The sequence below is a fragment of the Rattus rattus genome, chromosome 2 (genome assembly GCF_011064425.1).
Source record: "Rattus rattus isolate New Zealand chromosome 2, Rrattus_CSIRO_v1, whole genome shotgun sequence".
Classification (NCBI taxonomy): domain Eukaryota; kingdom Metazoa; phylum Chordata; class Mammalia; order Rodentia; family Muridae; genus Rattus; species Rattus rattus.
Window position 1 is genome coordinate 72,034,749 of NC_046155.1, and position 8,863 is coordinate 72,043,611.

Sequence of the window (8,863 nt, forward strand, 5' to 3'; positions counted from 1 at the left end):
AGAGTCCCTGTCTCAAAACCAAACAAGGACACACAGAACTTTATGTCCTGGTATTTTCAGATTTACAAAACGCTGCAGAAATGAGTTGTGTTTTTATATCCCCATACCCATTTCCCCGTATTACTAATAACTCACATTAGTGCAAGCACATTTGCGGAGCAGTCTGTGTCAATATATAATTATTAAGAAAAATCTGTCTTTTTCACATAGTTTTTTTAAAATTTCTACCAGTTGCTCTTTTATTTCCTGTACAATTTGGGAGACCGGTTAGTGACATCTCTGGTTTACCTTTGTTGGCACAGTCCTCAGAATTCCCTAAGTCTCGATGACTTTGGTGGCATGAAGGGATGAAGGGATAGCATCCAGGCATCTTGTAGATTCTTTATTGGCCTTTCCTTACTGATAGTTTTTTCCCCCCTGTGATTAGCTTAGGGTTGGGAGTTTGAGGGGGTGAAGTGCCTTGCTCATCACATCATATCAAGGACACATTCCACTGACAGGATTGGTCACTGCTGACATTGACCTTGTGTCCTGGCCTAGCATTATATGCCAGTCTTCACCACTGGGAGTCTGGTGGCTCTCTCCCCCTGTATCCTGAGAAAGGCAGTAGGGAAGCACAGACCATCTTGTCAGTGTGTTCTAACTGTCTGAGCTGTGTGCTATAGAGCTGTTCGTGACCCTACCCTCCCTAATGTTGTGACCATTTAATACACATCCTCATGCTGTGGTGACCCTCAACCATACAATGACTCCATTGCTACTTCACAACTGTAATTTTGTGGCTGTTATGGATCATAATGTAAATATCTGTGTTTTCCGATGGTCTGAAGCAACCTTTGTGAAGGGGTCCTTTCGACCCACAGGTTGAGAACTGCTTTATTAGTCTTTCCTCTCCTGTACTTTTCTCATTGCTGTGCCTGGATGCCTGTAAGAAGCACCTGGGGAGAGTGCCGTGGTTTCTTTCCCTTTGCCATGATAAAATGCTCTGACAAAAGCAACTTAAGGGAGAAAGAGTTTACTTTAGCGTACAGTTCAAGCAGACCAGTCAACCCAGCAGGAACATGAAGGAGCGGGTCACATCACACCCCCAGTTGGGGGCTAATATCCAAACTATACAAAGAAGTTAGACTCCAGACAACCAAATAACCCAATTAAAAAATGGGGCAGAGAGCTAAACAGAAAATTCTCAACAGAGGAATCATGAATGGTTGAGAAGCACTTAAAGAAATGTTCAACATCTTTAATCATCAGAGAAATGCAAATCAAAACCCTGAAATTCTATCTCATACCAATCAGAATGGCTAAGATCAAAAACTCAAGTAACAGTACATGCTGGCGAGGATGTGGAGAAAGAGGAACACTCCTCCATTGCTGGTGGGATTACAGACTGGTAAAACCACTCTGGAAATCAATCTGGTGGTTCCTCAGAAAATTGCATATAGTTCTACCTGTAAGACTCAGCTATACCACTTCTGGGCATACGCCCAAAAGATGCCCCACCACACCACAAGGACATACATTCCACTATGTTCATAGCAGCCTTATTTGTAATAGCCAGAAGCTGGAAACAACCTAGATGTCCCACAACAGAAGAATGGATCAGAAAATGTGGTTCATTTACACAATCTATATTATCCAGCTATTAAAAATGGAGACATCATGAAATTTGCAGGCAAATGGATGGAACTAGAAAACAGCATCCTGAATGAGATAACTCAGACCAGGACATGCACGGTATGAACTCGCTGATAAAGGGATAGTAGTCAAAAAGTTCAGAACACCCACCATACAACTCATAGACTGTAGGAAGCTTAAGGAGAAGGAAGGTCCACGTGTGGCTACCTGAAACTCACTTAGAAGGGGAACAAAATAATCACAGGAGGCAGAGGGAGGGAGGAAAGTGGGTGGGGGAGGGGAATGGAAAAGGAGGGACAACATCAGATATGGTGAGAGACACCCCCAGTCAGAACCAGGGAGGGCTGCATACATGGGGGTGCTCAACTTGCTTTCTCCATTTTCTACAGCCCAGAACCCTGTTGCCCAAGGAATGGTGTTGCCTACAATTAAGAGAGGTCTTCCATGCCAATAACATAATTAAGACAATCCTACAAGCTTGTCCATAGACCCATTTCCCCAGTGATTTTGGATTTTGCCAAGTTGAGAGTTTGCACTCAGCAACACAGGGAAGAAGAATTTATTTTAGCTTATACTTCAAGGGGACCTGGTTCATTGTGGCCAGACAGGTGGTTATGTTGTATCCATAGTCGGGAAGTAGATGAGCTGGTGCTCAGCGAGTCTTTTTCTTTTCCTTTCTTATGCAAACTGGAGTCCCAGCCCACGGGATGGTGCCTGACCTCCCACACGTCCAGCAGCTTGATGCTGGTAATTCCAAGTCCCGACAGACTGCCAATCAATATTAACCATCAGTCTTTCCTTCTGCTCCTCGTGGTCCATGTGAAGGAGGATGAGCTACCAGAGGAGGACTCTTCTTTTTCCTTCAGGCAAGTCTTCTCCACAATGACACTGCCGAGGTTTTTAAACAGAATGATTCATTGCCACAGGGCTTCCTGTGCTTTGCTCAGCATCCTGTATCTCTGACCTCCATGTACCATAATCCTGCAGCCTCTGTAGATGACGACAGCTCAAAGTGTCTCCAGACATCTCCAAGTGTCCCCTGGGGCAGCTCAAAGTGTCTCTAGACATCTCCAAGTGTCCCCTGGGGGTGGGGGCAAGCTACCTTCTACTCCCATACTGGTTGAGCACCACTACCTTACCGGAAATCATAGAACTTTGATAAAAAGCACATCTAGGATAAATTAAAATATCTTTTATTTTAGGCACAAAATTATTATACCATAGCAAAAATGCCCCTACTCATGAGCTAAACTTGACATAGAACTTTAAAAAAAGTGTTGCCCAAATGTGGGGATACAAACCACAGAACGGCTGTGCTCTGTGCATGCAATTCCCATAGAATAAAACTGTAACACCAATGTCTTTACCTGGAGTTGCACAGGACAGCAGCTAAAGAAATTCCTAATGCATTACTCCTTTTGTATCAGTCAGAATGGACATGGGAACAGATGCCGCACCATATCCCAATAGATCAATATGCCACTAATTTATTTCTCACTCATGCCACATGTCCTGTGGGGTCCAGAGATGACAGTGCTCTCTGGAGTTACTGGGGGCTCCATTGTGGCATGTCACTGTTTTCACGGAAGGGAGAAGTGACTGCTGCGTGTCCTACACTGGCACAAACATTTCCTAAAGAACATTCATCATTTCCTCATCCCTTTCATTGGCCAAGTAGGACACGTGAGGATGGGGGAAGGGGGGACAATCCCATGGGTATTTAAAAGAAGGCAAATCAGAATACCTGTGGACAGTTCTAATGAGTAACACAGCTCTGAGAAACAAAGGTACTACTGTAGTTAAGCTGTTATTAAAGAATTAGGATGCATATTATCTCATGCGATGCTTTTCCCCTGATGACAGAGCTTTTATAAATATTTGTTGAATAAAATGTATCTCTCAGAATATCCATAATTTGTGACCTGAGAGATAGCTCAGTGGATAAAAAGGTGGGTTTCTCTTCAGAACTGGAATTCTGCGCCCACATTGGGCGACTCACAATTGCCAGGAGCTCCAGCTCTGGATGATCTGATGCCCACTTCTGGCCTCTGCAGTCGCCTCCACTCCTACGACATAAACTTACACAGACATATATGCATCAATAAAAACAAACCTTAAGAGAAAAAGAATACCCATAAATTTTCAGAGAAAGGGAGGATCAAAAGCAATCATCTGTAGAGACCATGCTCCAGCTAGGTCTAAACCAAGACTCAGGGCCGGTCTGTGTCTGAATCGTACTTTCCTGATGCCTCTTCTCATAGCTTGCCGTCTGTGGTGATGGGCACACTTGTTCTATGCACATTTACTTTATGGGCGCCTTCCCTGGGGATTCTCTGCGAACATAGGTGCCAGGCATTCAGAAGATTGTGGTTTGGGACTTGGGAACCTGGGCACCTTTGGCTGAAGCAGAGCTGTAGAATATTTGTCTCCTGGGAATGGTGAAATGTTCCCTTCTCACTCATGAAGCTTCTGGAGGCTGATGCTGTCTGTTATGATTTGATGGCCATTCATGTGGTAACTTTACAGTTGTTAATTGCCTCTGAGTCAACAACTGTTCTGGACTCAACAAGGAGAAAGCAGTTTACTCTCTGGCATCCACACTTTCAAGTTTGTTTGTTTCAAGAAGGCGCAGCCTTGAGAAGCCTCTTTGAAGTCTTCCACCTCCAGAAGGGAAATTGAAGCCTGTCCTCATCACTGACGTGTGTAACAAGTAAGCACTTTGAGACACTGTGATCTTAGTGAGGAGGTAGGGAATGGGGGGCAAGGGTGAGAGAAGAGGCGAGTGACGGCATGTCACGGTGTTTGTTCATCGTGAGGTGCAAGTACTTGTAAGTTCCTGAGGGAGATGGCGAAGGATCCTAAGTAAGGGAAGACCAACTATCAGAAATCAAAAACAGAATGCATAAGTGTCAAGCAGGCAATGAGTTTGGTCAATCAAATGGAGGACAGGAAAAGAGAAGAAAGTCACAAAAGTTCAAAAGGTAGGAAAAGATAAATAGAAAGGCAGACATAAATCCTGAAGTAACTGTAATTATAATATGTATCTGTCACCATCAATAGGAGAACCCAGATGGGATACAGAACGTAGAAGCCAATAAGATTTTGTTAGAAAGAAAGGAGGGATAGAAAGGAATCCCATTGGGATAACAAAAGACGGATGGAAAATTATAATAAGCGAACTGGAACCAAATGGATCTGGAATAGGACTATTCCTACCTCTGAAATCAAAGACAAAGGTCACAGAGGGTCAAAGAGATGTGTCACACATATACAAATGTAATAGTAATGTCTAATCATAACAAACACAAAGGCATTTGACAATATTGCGTTAAAACACTAAAGTGATAAAATTCTGAAAAGAATTAGACAAGTCAACAATTATAGACAGAATCTTAAAGCTGTGTTCTCAAACTGATGGGCTATGTAGACCAATGGTGAGCCAATGGTATAACATTCTTGAGTAATATTACCAGCCTAGAAACTGATGAATATGTATCAAATTTCATTGTTGTTTTTTTTTTTTTTTAGACAGGTTTTCTCTGTATAGCCCGGAGCATTCTGGAACTTGCTCTGTAGAACAGGCTGGCTTCGAACTCACAGATCTGCCTGCCTCTGCCTCCTGAGTGCTGGCTGGGGTTAAAGTCTGCACCACCACCACCCAGCTCTAAGCGTTAGCTTTTGTAGACCACAAACTAGAGAGACAACTTGTGTTTTGAGACTGTACAGTTCACCCCAAATCACCAATTGTTAGGCCTCCAAGGAGTCTTAGACAACACATGAAACTCTATTCAATGCAGTCAAATGAATAATGTATGTCAAAGGAATAATACTAATTCTAATAATCCCCAAATATCTGAAACTAAATCAGTCCAGGTTAAAACAAGAGTCATAAAGAGAAACTATGAAACAGAAAACAGGAAGATTTTTTTAAAAAAATATTGTTATATCCCTAAAAGAGTAGCACACAGGGGGTGGGAGTGGGGTGTGTGGATTAGCATTAGAAGCATTTGTTTGAAAACGAGAAGGTGGACCACAAGAGGTGTAACTGGAGAACTTGAAAGAGAAGGCATGAACCCAGAGAGACAAGGGACGGGAGAGTCAGCTCAGAGGAGCTGTAGAGTAGCTAGAACGGGAGGTGAGAGAGACATAGCAGTTTAGAAAAGGTAGATGAAGGGTTGAGGATTTAGCTCAGCGGTAGAGCGCTTGCCTAAGAAGCGCAAGGCCCTGGGTTCGGTCCCCAGCTCCAAAAAAAAGAACCAAAAAAAAAAAAAAAAAAAAAGAAAAGGTAGATGAAAGTCCTTCTCCCAAACCACAGTGACAAAGAGACAAAGTAACTACAGACACAGAATGAAAGAGAAGGAAATAAAGTAGCAACAAACCAAACCAACCCAACCATAAAAAGCTATTACAAAATTACCCATCCATAGATTTAAAAAACGAAACCAGACCAGAGGACAGGGAGTTTTCCATGAGACTTGTACTTTCTGGAAAATCATAAAATGCCAGAATCTATAAGAGAAGAAGCCATAATACATTGAAGAGTCGTATGAACAGTCATAAAAAGAAGGCGTCAGTCAACAGATTCCTTCTCCCAAAGCCAAAGACCAGTGCTTCTCTCTGAGAGTTTGACTCAAGTTTTAGAAAACATACAACATGGGGCTGGGGGGATGGCTCAGTGGAGATGAGCACTGGCTGCTCCTGCAGAGGACCTGGTTTCAATTCCCAGCACACACAGTGGCTCACAACTGTCTATAACTCTATTTCCAGGGGGCCCAATGCCCTCTTCCAACATCTCCAGGCACCAGGCACAGATGTGGTGTGCATACATAAATGCACGCAGACAAAAACTCATAGACATAAGATAACAAAGAATGCATTAAAAAATAGACAACTCTGGGACATCAAAATGGTGACTAATTCAGAAGTCATTCTGTCAGACTGGCCTGTTCTTGATTCCAAGTTCTATTAGGGATAGTCAATAAAGGCCTCTTCGGCTTGAGCACATAGCTGTAAAACTAAAATATTAGCAATATATAAGTTAGCAAAATATAAATATTAGCTGTATGTGTGTATGAGTGTGTGTCTGTGTGTGAATATGTGTGTGTCTATGTGTGTGTGTGAGTGTGTGTGTGTCTATGTGTGTGTGTGAGTGTGTGTCTGTGTGTGTGAGTATGTGTGTCTGTGTGTGTATATGAATGTGTATGTGTCTATGTGTGTGTGAGTGTGTGTCTGTGTGTGTGAGTATGTGTGTGTGTGTGTGTGTAAAAGGAGTAACAAAAATTGCTGCTATTAATTCAAAGGGAAATAGTCAACAGATCATCTTAGGAGAAGTTTGAAGAGGGAGCTGGGGTGACAGCTCTGTCAGTAAAATCCTCAACATACAAATATGAAAACCTATGTTTGCATCCCCAGCATCATGATAAACTTGGGGTACACTTCTCTAATCCACCCATGCTGGGTGGCAGAGACTGGAGATACCTTGAACCTATTGACCAGGAAGCCTCACCAAATCAATGAACAATAAGGTGGAGACAGATTGGAAACCTTTCCCAACATTGTCCTCCACATGCATGTGCACATATATGCATGTGCACACACAGAGACACGTGTGAACTCCCATAGGTGCATATACACACATATATAGAATACACACATACCACACACTCACAAAGAAGATGTTTAAAAATATGTTTTGTAAAGTTTGATGCCAACTGAAAATAAAATCTTGTAGAAACCCATGTCCCCTTAGTGGGGTCAAGATGAAGATTTATGCCTCTAGCTTTTGGCTGATAACAGACATTTGGCTTTGAACTCAGGTCCTTTAAGGAACATTTGTTGCTGCTGCTGTCGTTAGTAGCAGGGCTGAACATGCTATGGAAGGGTTTGGTCAGCTCCATAGGAAGAAAGCGAAATAAACAACGACAGTTTAGTGACCGAGAGGGAGGCATTTGCTGAGGATGTGGCATAAACACAGACCTAGCTTAATCAACAGAAGATTGGAATAAGGGGCCCTGGGAATTTGCAGGAGACAGCTCAACTCTGGAAATCCAGTTGCATCTCCCAACACCACCAGAGAAACCAGAAACCATAGACTATAACACTGTCTTCTTAATGGCAAGAGAAGTTATCCAGCCGTGTAGGCTTTGCAGGGGGTCTATAACGACACACCTCCACGAGGAGACCATTTTAAAGAAATAGCAGTACAGCAAGGGGTACCTCCAGCTTGTGAAAGGGAGGTGTTGATACATGAAAACTGTTAGTTCACTCTGAACAAATCTACAATTTTAGTAAAACAAACAAAAACAAACAGAAACTCAGGAGATACCTTTTGAAGAGTGTGGAAAAGTTACAGAAGGTATAGGTTCCTGAATAGCTAAATTATCTTGGAAAAAGATGCGGAAAATCAAGGTTCCACTACCGGATACCAGATTCTGTACCGGAAAAGGAAAAAAATGTAGGAAGGAAAGAGTGTCTTGTTACAAAATCTGAAGTAACAATGGAACAGGACAGTTGATAGACTTAGTCCTTTAGCTACCCTGGTCAAAGGTCAGTGGACAATGGGGAAAAATGACTCAACCAAACGTGTTGGGAAAATGAACTCACTACACAGAGAAAAAGAAATCTGACGCATACCTTACACAACTTATAAAGTGGTCCTGGATGGGTGGGAAATCCATCTAGAATGCTGAGAGGGAAAAGTGGACCTAGAGTGAAGACTGGCTTCCTTAGCAGACTGTCAGAACCTGCTGTACTGGGAGCCTAGACAAAGCAGCCAGCTCTTTAGTGAGAGATCCTTTCTCCAAAAATAAAGTGGAGACAGATTAAAGACATCTCCCAACGTTGACCTCTGTCCTCCAAGTGCAAACACTGTCTGGTTGTTGTGATATACATAATGGAAAGAGTAGGTCTGGGGAGAGAGCTCAGTTCATACAGCGTTTGCTGTGTAAGCATGAGGATTTGCATCCCATTTCCAGAACCCACATATAAAACAGGGTGGGGCACAAGCTTGCCATCCCAGGACTAGGGATGCAGAAACAGGCAGATCCCTGGGGCTTGCTGGACAGCTTACTTAATCAAAATGCACTGACATAGATTGACTGGCAACAAAGACAAAATTATTGTATAACTGAGAGGCTGGGGAAACACTTTGCAATGTTCTGGGTCAGTGCAGGATTGGGTGTGGAGCAAACCTGTCACTCTGGTGCTCAGGAAGCTGAGGCAGGAGGAT